Source organism: Hydractinia symbiolongicarpus, chromosome 9 (genome assembly GCF_029227915.1).
Source record: "Hydractinia symbiolongicarpus strain clone_291-10 chromosome 9, HSymV2.1, whole genome shotgun sequence".
Lineage (NCBI taxonomy): Eukaryota > Metazoa > Cnidaria > Hydrozoa > Anthoathecata > Hydractiniidae > Hydractinia > Hydractinia symbiolongicarpus.
This window is the reverse complement of record NC_079883.1, coordinates 8,619,532-8,641,812: the sequence shown is the minus strand read 5'-3', so window position 1 is coordinate 8,641,812 and position 22,281 is coordinate 8,619,532. Positions and strand designations below refer to the sequence as shown.

Here is a 22,281-nt window from a genome sequence, read left to right as displayed (position 1 = left end):
GGACATTATACGATGTACAGAAACACACATTTCTGTTTTCGCGCCAAATCAATTCCCGGGAGTGGTACTTTTACGTCCGCATACTTCGCACCGTCTTAAATTATATCTCATTTACACGGTAATGTTTAGTATACTTCTACTGTGATAACAAGCATCGTTTATCGTTGGATTGTTGTAAGAAAACATTAAAAATGAGTGAAGCAGCTTCTCCAAAGAAAATCGCACCCAAGAAGAAACCTGCTGCAAAGAAGACAGCTGATCACCCTAAATATGTGGACATGATCAAGGCTGCTATCGCTACCCTAAAGGAACGCGGTGGTTCATCTCGCCAAGCTATTACAAAATATATTCATGCAAATTACAAAGTTGCTGAAAACTCAGATCATCATCTGAAAATGGCTCTTAAACGAGGAGTAACATCAGGCGATTTGATTCAAACTAAAGGCACTGGTGCTTCTGGATCATTCAAGCTAGGTCAGGTAAAAAAAGAAAAACCTAAGAAAAAGGCCGCAGCAAAAAAGCCAACGGCAAAGAAGCCTACTGCAAAGAAAAGTACACCAAAAAAGAAGCCAGCAAAGAAGAGCACGCCAAAGAAAGCAGCAAAGAAGCCTGCCACAAAGAAAGCCTCGGCTAAGAAACCAGCAGCTAAGAAACCCACAAAGAAGCCTGTTGCTAAAAAACCTGCAGCAAAGAAGGTCAAAAAGACTCCCAAAAAGGCAGCAAAGAAGACCGCAAAAAAATAATTTGTGTGTATCTGGCTATTACATTAACAAACGGCTATTTTTATAGCCACACATTTACAAAAAAACATTATCTTGGTACAAAGTTAAACTTGTTTAAGTCACTTAAACAGTTAAAAAAGAGTAAATTTAAGATTAGATTCCCTAAGTTTAAGTATTTTCGTTTTTAAATTTCTTATTTTCTTGCTTTTACTTTTCTTGCCCTTCATATTTTTAACATTGTCAAACTTTATGTAGCATAAAATTTTTATGTAGCATAAAATTTAAACAGAAAGCAGGACAAAGTTTGATATAAAAAGCTAGCCGTAATATTTTTTATGGATGTGTGGCTATAAAAATAGCCGTTTTTTGTTTGGTAAGATGCTTAGGCACGTTCCCCACGAATTCTTCTTGCCAACTGGATGTCTTTAGGCATGATTGTAACTCGTTTTGCGTGAATGGCACACAAGTTAGTATCCTCGAACAAGCCAACAAGGTACGCTTCAGAAGCCTCTTGCAGAGCCATAACGGCTGTGCTCTGGAATCGCAGATCTGTTTTGAAGTCCTGAGCAATTTCTCGCACAAGACGCTGGAAAGGCAACTTGCGGATCAAGAGCTCGGTTGACTTCTGGTATCTTCTGATTTCTCTGAGAGCAACTGTACCAGGTCTGTAACGATGTGGTTTTTTCACTCCTCCAGTAGCTGGTGCGCTTTTCCTCGCAGCTTTAGTGGCGAGTTGTTTTCGTGGAGCCTTTCCTCCAGTAGATTTACGTGCAGTTTGCTTTGTACGAGCCATATTTTAAGAAGTCGATGTAGTACGGATACACAAGACGGTCTAAAATGCACTATCGCGCCAAAGTTTTATTTCTCATATTGATTGACAGCTAAGGTTCAAAACAAACCATTTGATTGGTGCTAAGAAAGTAATTTCTGATTGGCTGCATAATGACATTACGCTCATTACTTTAACATTTTTATAAAATCTGTGTTTTTTGGCTACGGGAAAACGGCTGTATCTTCTGATACACAAAAGCTTTTGACTTTTTTTTTTTTTAGTAAGTAGCAGAAGGTTTGGCGAATTCCAACGATGCCAAATTTATTGCCTTACTGAAACATTAAGACCACGAATTTTTAAAAAAACTACAGTTTTACTTAAAAAAATGTACAAAATGTTCGGAACATTTTGTAATGACGCAACTCTATTGGTTAATTAGGGTGTTTCCACGAGCAGTAGGTAATTTTATGGCCTCTTTTTAAAGCTGTCTGAATTCTGTTAACTCAAACGTTGTTTTTGTACTCGTTCTGTACGCAACTATATCAATATGTCTGGACGCGGAAAAGGAGGTAAAGGATTGGGAAAAGGAGGTGCTAAACGTCACCGAAAAATTCTTCGTGATAACATTCAGGGAATCACAAAACCTGCTATTCGGCGTCTTGCTCGACGAGGTGGTGTCAAACGTATCTCTGGCCTTATCTATGAGGAAACCAGAGGTGTACTGAAGGTTTTCTTAGAGAATGTTATTCGTGATGCTGTAACCTACACAGAGCACGCTAAACGCAAGACCGTTACCGCTATGGATGTTGTTTATGCCTTAAAACGTCAAGGAAGAACTCTTTACGGATTCGGAGGTTAAGCGTTGTCATTGCTCAACAAAAACGGCTATTTTTATAGCCACAAATCTTTTAAAACATTACTTTGTGCACGCTTCCAAATTACACAATGTGTAAAGTCTTGTCACAGTTACATTTATTGCTATACGATACTATGTCATATATGACACAAAAAAAATTTAGAAATACTTTGTAGGGTTAATTTGCCTGGGAGTGTTTCCGTGAAAAGCTGGGTTAAGTTAAATGTAAGCAATAACATGGATCAATGTACTTGTCTTTTCTGCAAGTACAGCTAATAATACGTATGAAAAGTGAAGCTAATCCACACACACATGGGGAAGTATTTTAAATGTAGGCTAGTGTTCTTAAGCACATTATTTAGAAGTTTTATTAACTTCGGTTAACTTGTAGTGACGCCAAGTAAATGTTTTTTTAAAGATGTGTGGTCTTAAAAAAGACCGTTTGTGTTTGGTAGACGTTGGTTTACTTGCTGCTTGTGTATTTTGTGACGGCTTTTGTTCCTTCACTGACTGCGTGTTTTGCAAGTTCTCCAGGCAAGAGAAGACGTACTGCGGTTTGAATTTCACGAGAAGAGATGGTCGACTTTTTGTTTTGAAGAGCCAAACGCGAAGCTTCGGAAGCAATGCGCTCAAAGATGTCGTTGACAAATGAGTTCATGATGCTCATAGCTTTGCTTGAAACTCCGACATCTGGGTGAACTTGTTTCAAAACATTGTAGATGTAAATAGCATAACTTTCCTTTCTCTTTCTCTTGCGTTTCTTTTCACCAGTTCCACCAATCTTTCCTCCTTTTTTGCCGGCTCTTTTTTCACCTTTCTTGGCTACTTTAGGTGCCTGTTTTCCTCCTTTAGCTGCTGCGTCAGACATGGTTAAAAATTTTTGCTACTTAACTTGTAAATAAGCATTAAACTGCAAGTCAAAACTTTTTGTTTATAAGTAAAAAAATCGGATCGAATTCGATCCGAAAACGCCGATACGCAATTTAATTGGTTAAAAAAAAAATCTTTTGTTTAATACTTAATTATGATTGGTTAAAAAAACATGATTTCGATCCTATTTTTATGATGAAAAAACGAGTAAAGTTTATTTCGTTAACACTTACGTTAAATATTCGTACGTTTTTGTATTAACTTACAAATCAAATCGCAGTTATGTCTGGACGTGGAAAAGGTGGAAAAGCTAAGGCTAAAGCCAAGACAAGATCCTCAAGAGCTGGACTTCAATTTCCAGTCGGTAGAGTGCATAGATTCCTTCGTAGAGGGCACTATGCTAACCGAATTGGATCTGGAGCACCAGTTTACTTAGCAGCCGTCTTGGAATATTTATCTGCTGAGATATTGGAGTTGGCTGGTAACGCAGCAAGAGACAACAAAAAAGCTAGGATTATTCCAAGACATTTACAATTGGCTGTTCGTAATGATGAAGAATTAAACAAACTTTTGAGCGGTGTAACCATTGCAGCTGGTGGTGTTTTGCCAAACATTCAAGCTGTCTTACTCCCAAAGAAGAACGACAAAGGACAGAAGAAGTAAACCGCTACACTCAGAAAACAACGGCTATTTTTATAGCCACACATCTTTAAAAAAACATTGTTTTTTTCACAAAACTATAACCTTAAAGTCTAATAGATAATCCATGCATACGCCTTGTCCTAAGTAACTCAAAGAAATTAAATAAAAAAATTTGATCACAACGTCAAAATAAATTGCACGTATTTGCACCTACTAATGTCTACGGCCATACCACGATGAACACACCCGTTCTCGTCTGATCACGGAAGTTAAGCATCGTCGGGCCGGGATAGTACTTGGATGGGGGACCGCCTGGGAACTCCCGGTGTCGTAGGCTTTTCATTTTCATTTGCTGTGATATATTTCTTGTTATAACAATTAAGGAACGTGGCGGTTGTTGAAAGTGTTTCCTATGACATTTTCCTACGACATTTTCAGGTGATAGTACGAGAAAAAAGAGCTTTCAAATGCATACAAACTCGATCTATTGCCGATCATCCAATAACCCTGACGGAATGGCAAATAAAATAAAATTCCGCCGCCTTCCGAGGACTTATATCGCAATCACGTTTCGTAACAGCCAAGCGAGGTTTTACCTTAGCGTTTAAGTCACCACCGACATTTGGCCGCGCAACTTTTCTAAGCTCATTCATTTTGACTTAAGGAGGGGGCGAGCGCGGACGCAGGCCCCCACTACCAGAAATTGTACGGTCGAGTTACTGACGTTTGCAGTAATCGCAGAGGTCAGCCCAAGCGTAGTGCAATGCAAGAGCCTCACTCTGGAAGAAAACCCTCATTGATCAGTCTTTACTTCCCCGTCAGGTAAGTATGAGTTGGAACTGCACCGTAGCATGAGGGTACCCTTCAAAGTTTGTTAATGCTTGTGGCTTGAGTGTGTTATAAACTGCCGTGTCGCGGGGCATAGGCTGTATTCTCCCCCAGTGTACGCGTTTTGTTCCCGCCGTAGACTATGCAGAGTGCCGTCGGAAAGAGGACTGCTATTATTCTTTTATTGCTTATGTGGGCCGCCATCGGTAATAGTGCAACACCAAGGCAACCCGTGGTCACGGCGTGAATGAATCCACCTCCATGACCCAAGGCCAAAAATCAGATTAATATACTGACCATTCAGAGAATGGCCTACCAGATATTAAACTGATAAGAACAGATACTACACTTGATCTTAGCCATTAGGCCGAGAAGCGATAAAGAACAAGCGTTGCCATGATAGGCATCGTCCACACACCGTAACTGCTTGTGGAGCATGTCACGTTACTGTAAAGCTTACAACTGTCACCGCGTACGGATGGACGGCGACATAGTAAAAATCACGGCTGTTGATTTAGCCGTAGGATGGAGAGCGACTGTAGCGAGTGGATGGTAACTTACATGAATGCTAACAAAGGCGACGATACTAAGTGCGTGATATTACTTTCCAATATGTCTGCGTACATTCCGTTTATCAACGCATTACGCCAGAACGTGCGCGCGCGTTACACAGTAGACCATGCAGCCGAAATGCGACAGTGCGACCCTGCCAGGAGTCGAACCTGGAATCCCCTGATTCGTAGTCAGATGCCTTATCCATTGGGCCACAGGGCCATGCTTATGACTTCGCCCCATCGTCATTTTGGCTTGCGCATTCGTTTTACTTACGACAGAATTCTTCGTGTTTGTAGCCATGAAAGAAAGGGACTTCTGTGAGTGAATTTTTTTACTGTGGTCTAATAAAAAAGTCGAAACGCAGTGCCCAATATATGAATTGCTCCTAATAGCCGGAAACAGGCCGTGTCGATGATGTAGGCCGACATACGCAACGCAAACCAAAGAACGCTTTATGAAAATCCTAACACGAGCGCGGAAGAAGCCCAAATTAACAGACTAGATGTAATGCTGAAGACCTCAAACTCCAGCAGCTTCTCTTGCAGACTATTGCGTCGTACTACAAATAAAAATTAACATGCTTTAGCATAGTCGCGGCACCCAAAACGGACATTATACGATGTACAGAAACACACATTTCTGTTTTCGCGCCAAATCAATTCCCGGGAGTGGTACTTTTACGTCCGCATACTTCGCACCGTCTTAAATTATATCTCATTTACACGGTAATGTTTAGTATACTTCTACTGTGATAACAAGCATCGTTTATCGTTGGATTGTTGTAAGAAAACATTAAAAATGAGTGAAGCAGCTTCTCCAAAGAAAATCGCACCCAAGAAGAAACCTGCTGCAAAGAAGACAGCTGATCACCCTAAATATGTGGACATGATCAAGGCTGCTATCGCTACCCTAAAGGAACGCGGTGGTTCATCTCGCCAAGCTATTACAAAATATATTCATGCAAATTACAAAGTTGCTGAAAACTCAGATCATCATCTGAAAATGGCTCTTAAACGAGGAGTAACATCAGGCGATTTGATTCAAACTAAAGGCACTGGTGCTTCTGGATCATTCAAGCTAGGTCAGGTAAAAAAAGAAAAACCTAAGAAAAAGGCCGCAGCAAAAAAGCCAACGGCAAAGAAGCCTACTGCAAAGAAAAGTACACCAAAAAAGAAGCCAGCAAAGAAGAGCACGCCAAAGAAAGCAGCAAAGAAGCCTGCCACAAAGAAAGCCTCGGCTAAGAAACCAGCAGCTAAGAAACCCACAAAGAAGCCTGTTGCTAAAAAACCTGCAGCAAAGAAGGTCAAAAAGACTCCCAAAAAGGCAGCAAAGAAGACCGCAAAAAAATAATTTGTGTGTATCTGGCTATTACATTAACAAACGGCTATTTTTATAGCCACACATTTACAAAAAAACATTATCTTGGTACAAAGTTAAACTTGTTTAAGTCACTTAAACAGTTAAAAAAGAGTAAATTTAAGATTAGATTCCCTAAGTTTAAGTATTTTCGTTTTTAAATTTCTTATTTTCTTGCTTTTACTTTTCTTGCCCTTCATATTTTTAACATTGTCAAACTTTATGTAGCATAAAATTTTTATGTAGCATAAAATTTAAACAGAAAGCAGGACAAAGTTTGATATAAAAAGCTAGCCGTAATATTTTTTATGGATGTGTGGCTATAAAAATAGCCGTTTTTTGTTTGGTAAGATGCTTAGGCACGTTCCCCACGAATTCTTCTTGCCAACTGGATGTCTTTAGGCATGATTGTAACTCGTTTTGCGTGAATGGCACACAAGTTAGTATCCTCGAACAAGCCAACAAGGTACGCTTCAGAAGCCTCTTGCAGAGCCATAACGGCTGTGCTCTGGAATCGCAGATCTGTTTTGAAGTCCTGAGCAATTTCTCGCACAAGACGCTGGAAAGGCAACTTGCGGATCAAGAGCTCGGTTGACTTCTGGTATCTTCTGATTTCTCTGAGAGCAACTGTACCAGGTCTGTAACGATGTGGTTTTTTCACTCCTCCAGTAGCTGGTGCGCTTTTCCTCGCAGCTTTAGTGGCGAGTTGTTTTCGTGGAGCCTTTCCTCCAGTAGATTTACGTGCAGTTTGCTTTGTACGAGCCATATTTTAAGAAGTCGATGTAGTACGGATACACAAGACGGTCTAAAATGCACTATCGCGCCAAAGTTTTATTTCTCATATTGATTGACAGCTAAGGTTCAAAACAAACCATTTGATTGGTGCTAAGAAAGTAATTTCTGATTGGCTGCATAATGACATTACGCTCATTACTTTAACATTTTTATAAAATCTGTGTTTTTTGGCTACGGGAAAACGGCTGTATCTTCTGATACACAAAAGCTTTTGACTTTTTTTTTTTTTAGTAAGTAGCAGAAGGTTTGGCGAATTCCAACGATGCCAAATTTATTGCCTTACTGAAACATTAAGACCACGAATTTTTAAAAAAACTACAGTTTTACTTAAAAAAATGTACAAAATGTTCGGAACATTTTGTAATGACGCAACTCTATTGGTTAATTAGGGTGTTTCCACGAGCAGTAGGTAATTTTATGGCCTCTTTTTAAAGCTGTCTGAATTCTGTTAACTCAAACGTTGTTTTTGTACTCGTTCTGTACGCAACTATATCAATATGTCTGGACGCGGAAAAGGAGGTAAAGGATTGGGAAAAGGAGGTGCTAAACGTCACCGAAAAATTCTTCGTGATAACATTCAGGGAATCACAAAACCTGCTATTCGGCGTCTTGCTCGACGAGGTGGTGTCAAACGTATCTCTGGCCTTATCTATGAGGAAACCAGAGGTGTACTGAAGGTTTTCTTAGAGAATGTTATTCGTGATGCTGTAACCTACACAGAGCACGCTAAACGCAAGACCGTTACCGCTATGGATGTTGTTTATGCCTTAAAACGTCAAGGAAGAACTCTTTACGGATTCGGAGGTTAAGCGTTGTCATTGCTCAACAAAAACGGCTATTTTTATAGCCACAAATCTTTTAAAACATTACTTTGTGCACGCTTCCAAATTACACAATGTGTAAAGTCTTGTCACAGTTACATTTATTGCTATACGATACTATGTCATATATGACACAAAAAAAATTTAGAAATACTTTGTAGGGTTAATTTGCCTGGGAGTGTTTCCGTGAAAAGCTGGGTTAAGTTAAATGTAAGCAATAACATGGATCAATGTACTTGTCTTTTCTGCAAGTACAGCTAATAATACGTATGAAAAGTGAAGCTAATCCACACACACATGGGGAAGTATTTTAAATGTAGGCTAGTGTTCTTAAGCACATTATTTAGAAGTTTTATTAACTTCGGTTAACTTGTAGTGACGCCAAGTAAATGTTTTTTTAAAGATGTGTGGTCTTAAAAAAGACCGTTTGTGTTTGGTAGACGTTGGTTTACTTGCTGCTTGTGTATTTTGTGACGGCTTTTGTTCCTTCACTGACTGCGTGTTTTGCAAGTTCTCCAGGCAAGAGAAGACGTACTGCGGTTTGAATTTCACGAGAAGAGATGGTCGACTTTTTGTTTTGAAGAGCCAAACGCGAAGCTTCGGAAGCAATGCGCTCAAAGATGTCGTTGACAAATGAGTTCATGATGCTCATAGCTTTGCTTGAAACTCCGACATCTGGGTGAACTTGTTTCAAAACATTGTAGATGTAAATAGCATAACTTTCCTTTCTCTTTCTCTTGCGTTTCTTTTCACCAGTTCCACCAATCTTTCCTCCTTTTTTGCCGGCTCTTTTTTCACCTTTCTTGGCTACTTTAGGTGCCTGTTTTCCTCCTTTAGCTGCTGCGTCAGACATGGTTAAAAATTTTTGCTACTTAACTTGTAAATAAGCATTAAACTGCAAGTCAAAACTTTTTGTTTATAAGTAAAAAAATCGGATCGAATTCGATCCGAAAACGCCGATACGCAATTTAATTGGTTAAAAAAAAAATCTTTTGTTTAATACTTAATTATGATTGGTTAAAAAAACATGATTTCGATCCTATTTTTATGATGAAAAAACGAGTAAAGTTTATTTCGTTAACACTTACGTTAAATATTCGTACGTTTTTGTATTAACTTACAAATCAAATCGCAGTTATGTCTGGACGTGGAAAAGGTGGAAAAGCTAAGGCTAAAGCCAAGACAAGATCCTCAAGAGCTGGACTTCAATTTCCAGTCGGTAGAGTGCATAGATTCCTTCGTAGAGGGCACTATGCTAACCGAATTGGATCTGGAGCACCAGTTTACTTAGCAGCCGTCTTGGAATATTTATCTGCTGAGATATTGGAGTTGGCTGGTAACGCAGCAAGAGACAACAAAAAAGCTAGGATTATTCCAAGACATTTACAATTGGCTGTTCGTAATGATGAAGAATTAAACAAACTTTTGAGCGGTGTAACCATTGCAGCTGGTGGTGTTTTGCCAAACATTCAAGCTGTCTTACTCCCAAAGAAGAACGACAAAGGACAGAAGAAGTAAACCGCTACACTCAGAAAACAACGGCTATTTTTATAGCCACACATCTTTAAAAAAACATTGTTTTTTTCACAAAACTATAACCTTAAAGTCTAATAGATAATCCATGCATACGCCTTGTCCTAAGTAACTCAAAGAAATTAAATAAAAAAATTTGATCACAACGTCAAAATAAATTGCACGTATTTGCACCTACTAATGTCTACGGCCATACCACGATGAACACACCCGTTCTCGTCTGATCACGGAAGTTAAGCATCGTCGGGCCGGGATAGTACTTGGATGGGGGACCGCCTGGGAACTCCCGGTGTCGTAGGCTTTTCATTTTCATTTGCTGTGATATATTTCTTGTTATAACAATTAAGGAACGTGGCGGTTGTTGAAAGTGTTTCCTATGACATTTTCCTACGACATTTTCAGGTGATAGTACGAGAAAAAAGAGCTTTCAAATGCATACAAACTCGATCTATTGCCGATCATCCAATAACCCTGACGGAATGGCAAATAAAATAAAATTCCGCCGCCTTCCGAGGACTTATATCGCAATCACGTTTCGTAACAGCCAAGCGAGGTTTTACCTTAGCGTTTAAGTCACCACCGACATTTGGCCGCGCAACTTTTCTAAGCTCATTCATTTTGACTTAAGGAGGGGGCGAGCGCGGACGCAGGCCCCCACTACCAGAAATTGTACGGTCGAGTTACTGACGTTTGCAGTAATCGCAGAGGTCAGCCCAAGCGTAGTGCAATGCAAGAGCCTCACTCTGGAAGAAAACCCTCATTGATCAGTCTTTACTTCCCCGTCAGGTAAGTATGAGTTGGAACTGCACCGTAGCATGAGGGTACCCTTCAAAGTTTGTTAATGCTTGTGGCTTGAGTGTGTTATAAACTGCCGTGTCGCGGGGCATAGGCTGTATTCTCCCCCAGTGTACGCGTTTTGTTCCCGCCGTAGACTATGCAGAGTGCCGTCGGAAAGAGGACTGCTATTATTCTTTTATTGCTTATGTGGGCCGCCATCGGTAATAGTGCAACACCAAGGCAACCCGTGGTCACGGCGTGAATGAATCCACCTCCATGACCCAAGGCCAAAAATCAGATTAATATACTGACCATTCAGAGAATGGCCTACCAGATATTAAACTGATAAGAACAGATACTACACTTGATCTTAGCCATTAGGCCGAGAAGCGATAAAGAACAAGCGTTGCCATGATAGGCATCGTCCACACACCGTAACTGCTTGTGGAGCATGTCACGTTACTGTAAAGCTTACAACTGTCACCGCGTACGGATGGACGGCGACATAGTAAAAATCACGGCTGTTGATTTAGCCGTAGGATGGAGAGCGACTGTAGCGAGTGGATGGTAACTTACATGAATGCTAACAAAGGCGACGATACTAAGTGCGTGATATTACTTTCCAATATGTCTGCGTACATTCCGTTTATCAACGCATTACGCCAGAACGTGCGCGCGCGTTACACAGTAGACCATGCAGCCGAAATGCGACAGTGCGACCCTGCCAGGAGTCGAACCTGGAATCCCCTGATTCGTAGTCAGATGCCTTATCCATTGGGCCACAGGGCCATGCTTATGACTTCGCCCCATCGTCATTTTGGCTTGCGCATTCGTTTTACTTACGACAGAATTCTTCGTGTTTGTAGCCATGAAAGAAAGGGACTTCTGTGAGTGAATTTTTTTACTGTGGTCTAATAAAAAAGTCGAAACGCAGTGCCCAATATATGAATTGCTCCTAATAGCCGGAAACAGGCCGTGTCGATGATGTAGGCCGACATACGCAACGCAAACCAAAGAACGCTTTATGAAAATCCTAACACGAGCGCGGAAGAAGCCCAAATTAACAGACTAGATGTAATGCTGAAGACCTCAAACTCCAGCAGCTTCTCTTGCAGACTATTGCGTCGTACTACAAATAAAAATTAACATGCTTTCGCATAGTCGCGGCACCCAAAACGGACATTATACGATGTACAGAAACACACATTTCTGTTTTCGCGCCAAATCAATTCCCGGGAGTGGTACTTTTACGTCCGCATACTTCGCACCGTCTTAAATTATATCTCATTTACACGGTAATGTTTAGTATACTTCTACTGTGATAACAAGCATCGTTTATCGTTGGATTGTTGTAAGAAAACATTAAAAATGAGTGAAGCAGCTTCTCCAAAGAAAATCGCACCCAAGAAGAAACCTGCTGCAAAGAAGACAGCTGATCACCCTAAATATGTGGACATGATCAAGGCTGCTATCGCTACCCTAAAGGAACGCGGTGGTTCATCTCGCCAAGCTATTACAAAATATATTCATGCAAATTACAAAGTTGCTGAAAACTCAGATCATCATCTGAAAATGGCTCTTAAACGAGGAGTAACATCAGGCGATTTGATTCAAACTAAAGGCACTGGTGCTTCTGGATCATTCAAGCTAGGTCAGGTAAAAAAAGAAAAACCTAAGAAAAAGGCCGCAGCAAAAAAGCCAACGGCAAAGAAGCCTACTGCAAAGAAAAGTACACCAAAAAAGAAGCCAGCAAAGAAGAGCACGCCAAAGAAAGCAGCAAAGAAGCCTGCCACAAAGAAAGCCTCGGCTAAGAAACCAGCAGCTAAGAAACCCACAAAGAAGCCTGTTGCTAAAAAACCTGCAGCAAAGAAGGTCAAAAAGACTCCCAAAAAGGCAGCAAAGAAGACCGCAAAAAAATAATTTGTGTGTATCTGGCTATTACATTAACAAACGGCTATTTTTATAGCCACACATTTACAAAAAAACATTATCTTGGTACAAAGTTAAACTTGTTTAAGTCACTTAAACAGTTAAAAAAGAGTAAATTTAAGATTAGATTCCCTAAGTTTAAGTATTTTCGTTTTTAAATTTCTTATTTTCTTGCTTTTACTTTTCTTGCCCTTCATATTTTTAACATTGTCAAACTTTATGTAGCATAAAATTTTTATGTAGCATAAAATTTAAACAGAAAGCAGGACAAAGTTTGATATAAAAAGCTAGCCGTAATATTTTTTATGGATGTGTGGCTATAAAAATAGCCGTTTTTTGTTTGGTAAGATGCTTAGGCACGTTCCCCACGAATTCTTCTTGCCAACTGGATGTCTTTAGGCATGATTGTAACTCGTTTTGCGTGAATGGCACACAAGTTAGTATCCTCGAACAAGCCAACAAGGTACGCTTCAGAAGCCTCTTGCAGAGCCATAACGGCTGTGCTCTGGAATCGCAGATCTGTTTTGAAGTCCTGAGCAATTTCTCGCACAAGACGCTGGAAAGGCAACTTGCGGATCAAGAGCTCGGTTGACTTCTGGTATCTTCTGATTTCTCTGAGAGCAACTGTACCAGGTCTGTAACGATGTGGTTTTTTCACTCCTCCAGTAGCTGGTGCGCTTTTCCTCGCAGCTTTAGTGGCGAGTTGTTTTCGTGGAGCCTTTCCTCCAGTAGATTTACGTGCAGTTTGCTTTGTACGAGCCATATTTTAAGAAGTCGATGTAGTACGGATACACAAGACGGTCTAAAATGCACTATCGCGCCAAAGTTTTATTTCTCATATTGATTGACAGCTAAGGTTCAAAACAAACCATTTGATTGGTGCTAAGAAAGTAATTTCTGATTGGCTGCATAATGACATTACGCTCATTACTTTAACATTTTTATAAAATCTGTGTTTTTTGGCTACGGGAAAACGGCTGTATCTTCTGATACACAAAAGCTTTTGACTTTTTTTTTTTTTAGTAAGTAGCAGAAGGTTTGGCGAATTCCAACGATGCCAAATTTATTGCCTTACTGAAACATTAAGACCACGAATTTTTAAAAAAACTACAGTTTTACTTAAAAAAATGTACAAAATGTTCGGAACATTTTGTAATGACGCAACTCTATTGGTTAATTAGGGTGTTTCCACGAGCAGTAGGTAATTTTATGGCCTCTTTTTAAAGCTGTCTGAATTCTGTTAACTCAAACGTTGTTTTTGTACTCGTTCTGTACGCAACTATATCAATATGTCTGGACGCGGAAAAGGAGGTAAAGGATTGGGAAAAGGAGGTGCTAAACGTCACCGAAAAATTCTTCGTGATAACATTCAGGGAATCACAAAACCTGCTATTCGGCGTCTTGCTCGACGAGGTGGTGTCAAACGTATCTCTGGCCTTATCTATGAGGAAACCAGAGGTGTACTGAAGGTTTTCTTAGAGAATGTTATTCGTGATGCTGTAACCTACACAGAGCACGCTAAACGCAAGACCGTTACCGCTATGGATGTTGTTTATGCCTTAAAACGTCAAGGAAGAACTCTTTACGGATTCGGAGGTTAAGCGTTGTCATTGCTCAACAAAAACGGCTATTTTTATAGCCACAAATCTTTTAAAACATTACTTTGTGCACGCTTCCAAATTACACAATGTGTAAAGTCTTGTCACAGTTACATTTATTGCTATACGATACTATGTCATATATGACACAAAAAAAATTTAGAAATACTTTGTAGGGTTAATTTGCCTGGGAGTGTTTCCGTGAAAAGCTGGGTTAAGTTAAATGTAAGCAATAACATGGATCAATGTACTTGTCTTTTCTGCAAGTACAGCTAATAATACGTATGAAAAGTGAAGCTAATCCACACACACATGGGGAAGTATTTTAAATGTAGGCTAGTGTTCTTAAGCACATTATTTAGAAGTTTTATTAACTTCGGTTAACTTGTAGTGACGCCAAGTAAATGTTTTTTTAAAGATGTGTGGTCTTAAAAAAGACCGTTTGTGTTTGGTAGACGTTGGTTTACTTGCTGCTTGTGTATTTTGTGACGGCTTTTGTTCCTTCACTGACTGCGTGTTTTGCAAGTTCTCCAGGCAAGAGAAGACGTACTGCGGTTTGAATTTCACGAGAAGAGATGGTCGACTTTTTGTTTTGAAGAGCCAAACGCGAAGCTTCGGAAGCAATGCGCTCAAAGATGTCGTTGACAAATGAGTTCATGATGCTCATAGCTTTGCTTGAAACTCCGACATCTGGGTGAACTTGTTTCAAAACATTGTAGATGTAAATAGCATAACTTTCCTTTCTCTTTCTCTTGCGTTTCTTTTCACCAGTTCCACCAATCTTTCCTCCTTTTTTGCCGGCTCTTTTTTCACCTTTCTTGGCTACTTTAGGTGCCTGTTTTCCTCCTTTAGCTGCTGCGTCAGACATGGTTAAAAATTTTTGCTACTTAACTTGTAAATAAGCATTAAACTGCAAGTCAAAACTTTTTGTTTATAAGTAAAAAAATCGGATCGAATTCGATCCGAAAACGCCGATACGCAATTTAATTGGTTAAAAAAAAAATCTTTTGTTTAATACTTAATTATGATTGGTTAAAAAAACATGATTTCGATCCTATTTTTATGATGAAAAAACGAGTAAAGTTTATTTCGTTAACACTTACGTTAAATATTCGTACGTTTTTGTATTAACTTACAAATCAAATCGCAGTTATGTCTGGACGTGGAAAAGGTGGAAAAGCTAAGGCTAAAGCCAAGACAAGATCCTCAAGAGCTGGACTTCAATTTCCAGTCGGTAGAGTGCATAGATTCCTTCGTAGAGGGCACTATGCTAACCGAATTGGATCTGGAGCACCAGTTTACTTAGCAGCCGTCTTGGAATATTTATCTGCTGAGATATTGGAGTTGGCTGGTAACGCAGCAAGAGACAACAAAAAAGCTAGGATTATTCCAAGACATTTACAATTGGCTGTTCGTAATGATGAAGAATTAAACAAACTTTTGAGCGGTGTAACCATTGCAGCTGGTGGTGTTTTGCCAAACATTCAAGCTGTCTTACTCCCAAAGAAGAACGACAAAGGACAGAAGAAGTAAACCGCTACACTCAGAAAACAACGGCTATTTTTATAGCCACACATCTTTAAAAAAACATTGTTTTTTTCACAAAACTATAACCTTAAAGTCTAATAGATAATCCATGCATACGCCTTGTCCTAAGTAACTCAAAGAAATTAAATAAAAAAATTTGATCACAACGTCAAAATAAATTGCACGTATTTGCACCTACTAATGTCTACGGCCATACCACGATGAACACACCCGTTCTCGTCTGATCACGGAAGTTAAGCATCGTCGGGCCGGGATAGTACTTGGATGGGGGACCGCCTGGGAACTCCCGGTGTCGTAGGCTTTTCATTTTCATTTGCTGTGATATATTTCTTGTTATAACAATTAAGGAACGTGGCGGTTGTTGAAAGTGTTTCCTATGACATTTTCCTACGACATTTTCAGGTGATAGTACGAGAAAAAAGAGCTTTCAAATGCATACAAACTCGATCTATTGCCGATCATCCAATAACCCTGACGGAATGGCAAATAAAATAAAATTCCGCCGCCTTCCGAGGACTTATATCGCAATCACGTTTCGTAACAGCCAAGCGAGGTTTTACCTTAGCGTTTAAGTCACCACCGACATTTGGCCGCGCAACTTTTCTAAGCTCATTCATTTTGACTTAAGGAGGGGGCGAGCGCGGACGCAGGCCCCCACTACCAGAAATTGTACGGTCGAGTTACTGACGTTTGCAGTAATCGCAGAGGTCAGCCCAAGCGTAGTGCAATGCAAGAGCCTCACTCTGGAAGAAAACCCTCATTGATCAGTCTTTACTTCCCCGTCAGGTAAGTATGAGTTGGAACTGCACCGTAGCATGAGGGTACCCTTCAAAGTTTGTTAATGCTTGTGGCTTGAGTGTGTTATAAACTGCCGTGTCGCGGGGCATAGGCTGTATTCTCCCCCAGTGTACGCGTTTTGTTCCCGCCGTAGACTATGCAGAGTGCCGTCGGAAAGAGGACTGCTATTATTCTTTTATTGCTTATGTGGGCCGCCATCGGTAATAGTGCAACACCAAGGCAACCCGTGGTCACGGCGTGAATGAATCCACCTCCATGACCCAAGGCCAAAAATCAGATTAATATACTGACCATTCAGAGAATGGCCTACCAGATATTAAACTGATAAGAACAGATACTACACTTGATCTTAGCCATTAGGCCGAGAAGCGATAAAGAACAAGCGTTGCCATGATAGGCATCGTCCACACACCGTAACTGCTTGTGGAGCATGTCACGTTACTGTAAAGCTTACAACTGTCACCGCGTACGGATGGACGGCGACATAGTAAAAATCACGGCTGTTGATTTAGCCGTAGGATGGAGAGCGACTGTAGCGAGTGGATGGTAACTTACATGAATGCTAACAAAGGCGACGATACTAAGTGCGTGATATTACTTTCCAATATGTCTGCGTACATTCCGTTTATCAACGCATTACGCCAGAACGTGCGCGCGCGTTACACAGTAGACCATGCAGCCGAAATGCGACAGTGCGACCCTGCCAGGAGTCGAACCTGGAATCCCCTGATTCGTAGTCAGATGCCTTATCCATTGGGCCACAGGGCCATGCTTATGACTTCGCCCCATCGTCATTTTGGCTTGCGCATTCGTTTTACTTACGACAGAATTCTTCGTGTTTGTAGCCATGAAAGAAAGGGACTTCTGTGAGTGAATTTTTTTACTGTGGTCTAATAAAAAAGTCGAAACGCAGTGCCCAATATATGAATTGCTCCTAATAGCCGGAAACAGGCCGTGTCGATGATGTAGGCCGACATACGCAACGCAAACCAAAGAACGCTTTATGAAAATCCTAACACGAGCGCGGAAGAAGCCCAAATTAACAGACTAGATGTAATGCTGAAGACCTCAAACTCCAGCAGCTTCTCTTGCAGACTATTGCGTCGTACTACAAATAAAAATTAACATGCTTTCGCATAGTCGCGGCACCCAAAACGGACATTATACGATGTACAGAAACACACATTTCTGTTTTCGCGCCAAATCAATTCCCGGGAGTGGTACTTTTACGTCCGCATACTTCGCACCGTCTTAAATTATATCTCATTTACACGGTAATGTTTAGTATACTTCTACTGTGATAACAAGCATCGTTTATCGTTGGATTGTTGTAAGAAAACATTAAAAATGAGTGAAGCAGCTTCTCCAAAGAAAATCGCACCCAAGAAGAAACCTGCTGCAAAGAAGACAGCTGATCACCCTAAATATGTGGACATGATCAAGGCTGCTATCGCTACCCTAAAGGAACGCGGTGGTTCATCTCGCCAAGCTATTACAAAATATATTCATGCAAATTACAAAGTTGCTGAAAACTCAGATCATCATCTGAAAATGGCTCTTAAACGAGGAGTAACATCAGGCGATTTGATTCAAACTAAAGGCACTGGTGCTTCTGGATCATTCAAGCTAGGTCAGGTAAAAAAAGAAAAACCTAAGAAAAAGGCCGCAGCAAAAAAGCCAACGGCAAAGAAGCCTACTGCAAAGAAAAGTACACCAAAAAAGAAGCCAGCAAAGAAGAGCACGCCAAAGAAAGCAGCAAAGAAGCCTGCCACAAAGAAAGCCTCGGCTAAGAAACCAGCAGCTAAGAAACCCACAAAGAAGCCTGTTGCTAAAAAACCTGCAGCAAAGAAGGTCAAAAAGACTCCCAAAAAGGCAGCAAAGAAGACCGCAAAAAAATAATTTGTGTGTATCTGGCTATTACATTAACAAACGGCTATTTTTATAGCCACACATTTACAAAAAAACATTATCTTGGTACAAAGTTAAACTTGTTTAAGTCACTTAAACAGTTAAAAAAGAGTAAATTTAAGATTAGATTCCCTAAGTTTAAGTATTTTCGTTTTTAAATTTCTTATTTTCTTGCTTTTACTTTTCTTGCCCTTCATATTTTTAACATTGTCAAACTTTATGTAGCATAAAATTTTTATGTAGCATAAAATTTAAACAGAAAGCAGGACAAAGTTTGATATAAAAAGCTAGCCGTAATATTTTTTATGGATGTGTGGCTATAAAAATAGCCGTTTTTTGTTTGGTAAGATGCTTAGGCACGTTCCCCACGAATTCTTCTTGCCAACTGGATGTCTTTAGGCATGATTGTAACTCGTTTTGCGTGAATGGCACACAAGTTAGTATCCTCGAACAAGCCAACAAGGTACGCTTCAGAAGCCTCTTGCAGAGCCATAACGGCTGTGCTCTGGAATCGCAGATCTGTTTTGAAGTCCTGAGCAATTTCTCGCACAAGACGCTGGAAAGGCAACTTGCGGATCAAGAGCTCGGTTGACTTCTGGTATCTTCTGATTTCTCTGAGAGCAACTGTACCAGGTCTGTAACGATGTGGTTTTTTCACTCCTCCAGTAGCTGGTGCGCTTTTCCTCGCAGCTTTAGTGGCGAGTTGTTTTCGTGGAGCCTTTCCTCCAGTAGATTTACGTGCAGTTTGCTTTGTACGAGCCATATTTTAAGAAGTCGATGTAGTACGGATACACAAGACGGTCTAAAATGCACTATCGCGCCAAAGTTTTATTTCTCATATTGATTGACAGCTAAGGTTCAAAACAAACCATTTGATTGGTGCTAAGAAAGTAATTTCTGATTGGCTGCATAATGACATTACGCTCATTACTTTAACATTTTTATAAAATCTGTGTTTTTTGGCTACGGGAAAACGGCTGTATCTTCTGATACACAAAAGCTTTTGACTTTTTTTTTTTTTAGTAAGTAGCAGAAGGTTTGGCGAATTCCAACGATGCCAAATTTATTGCCTTACTGAAACATTAAGACCACGAATTTTTAAAAAAAACTACAGTTTTACTTAAAAAAATGTACAAAATGTTCGGAACATTTTGTAATGACGCAACTCTATTGGTTAATTAGGGTGTTTCCACGAGCAGTAGGTAATTTTATGGCCTCTTTTTAAAGCTGTCTGAATTCTGTTAACTCAAACGTTGTTTTTGTACTCGTTCTGTACGCAACTATATCAATATGTCTGGACGCGGAAAAGGAGGTAAAGGATTGGGAAAAGGAGGTGCTAAACGTCACCGAAAAATTCTTCGTGATAACATTCAGGGAATCACAAAACCTGCTATTCGGCGTCTTGCTCGACGAGGTGGTGTCAAACGTATCTCTGGCCTTATCTATGAGGAAACCAGAGGTGTACTGAAGGTTTTCTTAGAGAATGTTATTCGTGATGCTGTAACCTACACAGAGCACGCTAAACGCAAGACCGTTACCGCTATGGATGTTGTTTATGCCTTAAAACGTCAAGGAAGAACTCTTTACGGATTCGGAGGTTAAGCGTTGTCATTGCTCAACAAAAACGGCTATTTTTATAGCCACAAATCTTTTAAAACATTACTTTGTGCACGCTTCCAAATTACACAATGTGTAAAGTCTTGTCACAGTTACATTTATTGCTATACGATACTATGTCATATATGACACAAAAAAAATTTAGAAATACTTTGTAGGGTTAATTTGCCTGGGAGTGTTTCCGTGAAAAGCTGGGTTAAGTTAAATGTAAGCAATAACATGGATCAATGTACTTGTCTTTTCTGCAAGTACAGCTAATAATACGTATGAAAAGTGAAGCTAATCCACACACACATGGGGAAGTATTTTAAATGTAGGCTAGTGTTCTTAAGCACATTATTTAGAAGTTTTATTAACTTCGGTTAACTTGTAGTGACGCCAAGTAAATGTTTTTTTAAGATGTGTGGTCTTAAAAAAGACCGTTTGTGTTTGGTAGACGTTGGTTTACTTGCTGCTTGTGTATTTTGTGACGGCTTTTGTTCCTTCACTGACTGCGTGTTTTGCAAGTTCTCCAGGCAAGAGAAGACGTACTGCGGTTTGAATTTCACGAGAAGAGATGGTCGACTTTTTGTTTTGAAGAGCCAAACGCGAAGCTTCGGAAGCAATGCGCTCAAAGATGTCGTTGACAAATGAGTTCATGATGCTCATAGCTTTGCTTGAAACTCCGACATCTGGGTGAACTTGTTTCAAAACATTGTAGATGTAAATAGCATAACTTTCCTTTCTCTTTCTCTTGCGTTTCTTTTCACCAGTTCCACCAATCTTTCCTCCTTTTTTGCCGGCTCTTTTTTCACCTTTCTTGGCTACTTTAGGTGCCTGTTTTCCTCCTTTAGCTGCTGCGTCAGACATGGTTAAAAATTTTTGCTACTTAACTTGTAAATAAGCATTAAACTGCAAGTCAAAACTTTTTGTTTATAAGTAAAAAAATCGGATCGAATTCGATCCGAAAACGCCGATACGCAATTTAATTGGTTAAAAAAAAAATCTTTTGTTTAATACTTAATTATGATTGGTTAAAAAAACATGATTTCGATCCTATTTTTATGATGAAAAAACGAGTAAAGTTTATTTCGTTAACACTTACGTTAAATATTCGTACGTTTTTGTATTAACTTACAAATCAAATCGCAGTTATGTCTGGACGTGGAAAAGGTGGAAAAGCTAAGGCTAAAGCCAAGACAAGATCCTCAAGAGCTGGACTTCAATTTCCAGTCGGTAGAGTGCATAGATTCCTTCGTAGAGGGCACTATGCTAACCGAATTGGATCTGGAGCACCAGTTTACTTAGCAGCCGTCTTGGAATATTTATCTGCTGAGATATTGGAGTTGGCTGGTAACGCAGCAAGAGACAACAAAAAAGCTAGGATTATTCCAAGACATTTACAATTGGCTGTTCGTAATGATGAAGAATTAAACAAACTTTTGAGCGGTGTAACCATTGCAGCTGGTGGTGTTTTGCCAAACATTCAAGCTGTCTTATACTCCCAAAGAAGAACGACAAAGGACAGAAGAAGTAAACCGCTACACTCAGAAAACAACGGCTATTTTTATAGCCACACATCTTTAAAAAAACATTGTTTTTTTCACAAAACTATAACCTTAAAGTCTAATAGATAATCCATGCATACGCCTTGTCCTAAGTAACTCAAAGAAATTAAATAAAAAAATTTGATCACAACGTCAAAATAAATTGCACGTATTTGCACCTACTAATGTCTACGGCCATACCACGATGAACACACCCGTTCTCGTCTGATCACGGAAGTTAAGCATCGTCGGGCCGGGATAGTACTTGGATGGGGGACCGCCTGGGAACTCCCGGTGTCGTAGGCTTTTCATTTTCATTTGCTGTGATATATTTCTTGTTATAACAATTAAGGAACGTGGCGGTTGTTGAAAGTGTTTCCTATGACATTTTCCTACGACATTTTCAGGTGATAGTACGAGAAAAAAGAGCTTTCAAATGCATACAAACTCGATCTATTGCCGATCATCCAATAACCCTGACGGAATGGCAAATAAAATAAAATTCCGCCGCCTTCCGAGGACTTATATCGCAATCACGTTTCGTAACAGCCAAGCGAGGTTTTACCTTAGCGTTTAAGTCACCACCGACATTTGGCCGCGCAACTTTTCTAAGCTCATTCATTTTGACTTAAGGAGGGGGCGAGCGCGGACGCAGGCCCCCACTACCAGAAATTGTACGGTCGAGTTACTGACGTTTGCAGTAATCGCAGAGGGTCAGCCCAAGCGTAGTGCAATGCAAGAGCCTCACTCTGGAAGAAAACCCTCATTGATCAGTCTTTACTTCCCCGTCAGGTAAGTATGAGTTGGAACTGCACCGTAGCATGAGGGTA

The 22,281-nt window shown here is 40.1% G+C and overlaps 11 non-coding genes across 11 annotated transcripts; 4 read left to right on the top strand and 7 right to left on the bottom strand.

The window, feature by feature from the left end:
- The first annotated feature begins 4,080 nt into the window (after positions 1-4,080).
- On the top strand, positions 4,081-4,199 carry LOC130660877 (5S ribosomal RNA). The gene has a single exon (XR_008988073.1). It is a non-coding gene; the product is annotated as a 5S ribosomal RNA (ribosomal RNA).
- A 328-nt stretch (positions 4,200-4,527) lies between these two features.
- Positions 4,528-4,692, bottom strand: LOC130659739 (U1 spliceosomal RNA). The gene has a single exon (XR_008986944.1). It is a non-coding gene; the product is annotated as a U1 spliceosomal RNA (small nuclear RNA).
- A 185-nt stretch (positions 4,693-4,877) lies between these two features.
- Positions 4,878-5,069, bottom strand: LOC130660793 (U2 spliceosomal RNA). The gene has a single exon (XR_008987990.1). It is a non-coding gene; the product is annotated as a U2 spliceosomal RNA (small nuclear RNA).
- A 4,863-nt stretch (positions 5,070-9,932) lies between these two features.
- LOC130660865 (5S ribosomal RNA) lies at positions 9,933-10,051 on the top strand. Its single transcript, XR_008988061.1, has one exon. It is a non-coding gene; the product is annotated as a 5S ribosomal RNA (ribosomal RNA).
- A 328-nt stretch (positions 10,052-10,379) lies between these two features.
- LOC130659738 (U1 spliceosomal RNA) lies at positions 10,380-10,544 on the bottom strand. The gene has a single exon (XR_008986943.1). It is a non-coding gene; the product is annotated as a U1 spliceosomal RNA (small nuclear RNA).
- A 185-nt stretch (positions 10,545-10,729) lies between these two features.
- On the bottom strand, positions 10,730-10,921 carry LOC130660792 (U2 spliceosomal RNA). Its single transcript, XR_008987989.1, has one exon. It is a non-coding gene; the product is annotated as a U2 spliceosomal RNA (small nuclear RNA).
- A 4,863-nt stretch (positions 10,922-15,784) lies between these two features.
- Positions 15,785-15,903, top strand: LOC130660853 (5S ribosomal RNA). The gene has a single exon (XR_008988049.1). It is a non-coding gene; the product is annotated as a 5S ribosomal RNA (ribosomal RNA).
- Positions 15,904-16,231: 328 nt separating this feature from the next.
- On the bottom strand, positions 16,232-16,396 carry LOC130659737 (U1 spliceosomal RNA). Its single transcript, XR_008986941.1, has one exon. It is a non-coding gene; the product is annotated as a U1 spliceosomal RNA (small nuclear RNA).
- A 185-nt stretch (positions 16,397-16,581) lies between these two features.
- LOC130660789 (U2 spliceosomal RNA) lies at positions 16,582-16,773 on the bottom strand. The gene has a single exon (XR_008987986.1). It is a non-coding gene; the product is annotated as a U2 spliceosomal RNA (small nuclear RNA).
- A 4,865-nt stretch (positions 16,774-21,638) lies between these two features.
- LOC130660840 (5S ribosomal RNA) lies at positions 21,639-21,757 on the top strand. The gene has a single exon (XR_008988037.1). It is a non-coding gene; the product is annotated as a 5S ribosomal RNA (ribosomal RNA).
- Positions 21,758-22,085: 328 nt separating this feature from the next.
- On the bottom strand, positions 22,086-22,251 carry LOC130660464 (U1 spliceosomal RNA). The gene has a single exon (XR_008987663.1). It is a non-coding gene; the product is annotated as a U1 spliceosomal RNA (small nuclear RNA).
- Positions 22,252-22,281: the final 30 nt, after the last annotated feature.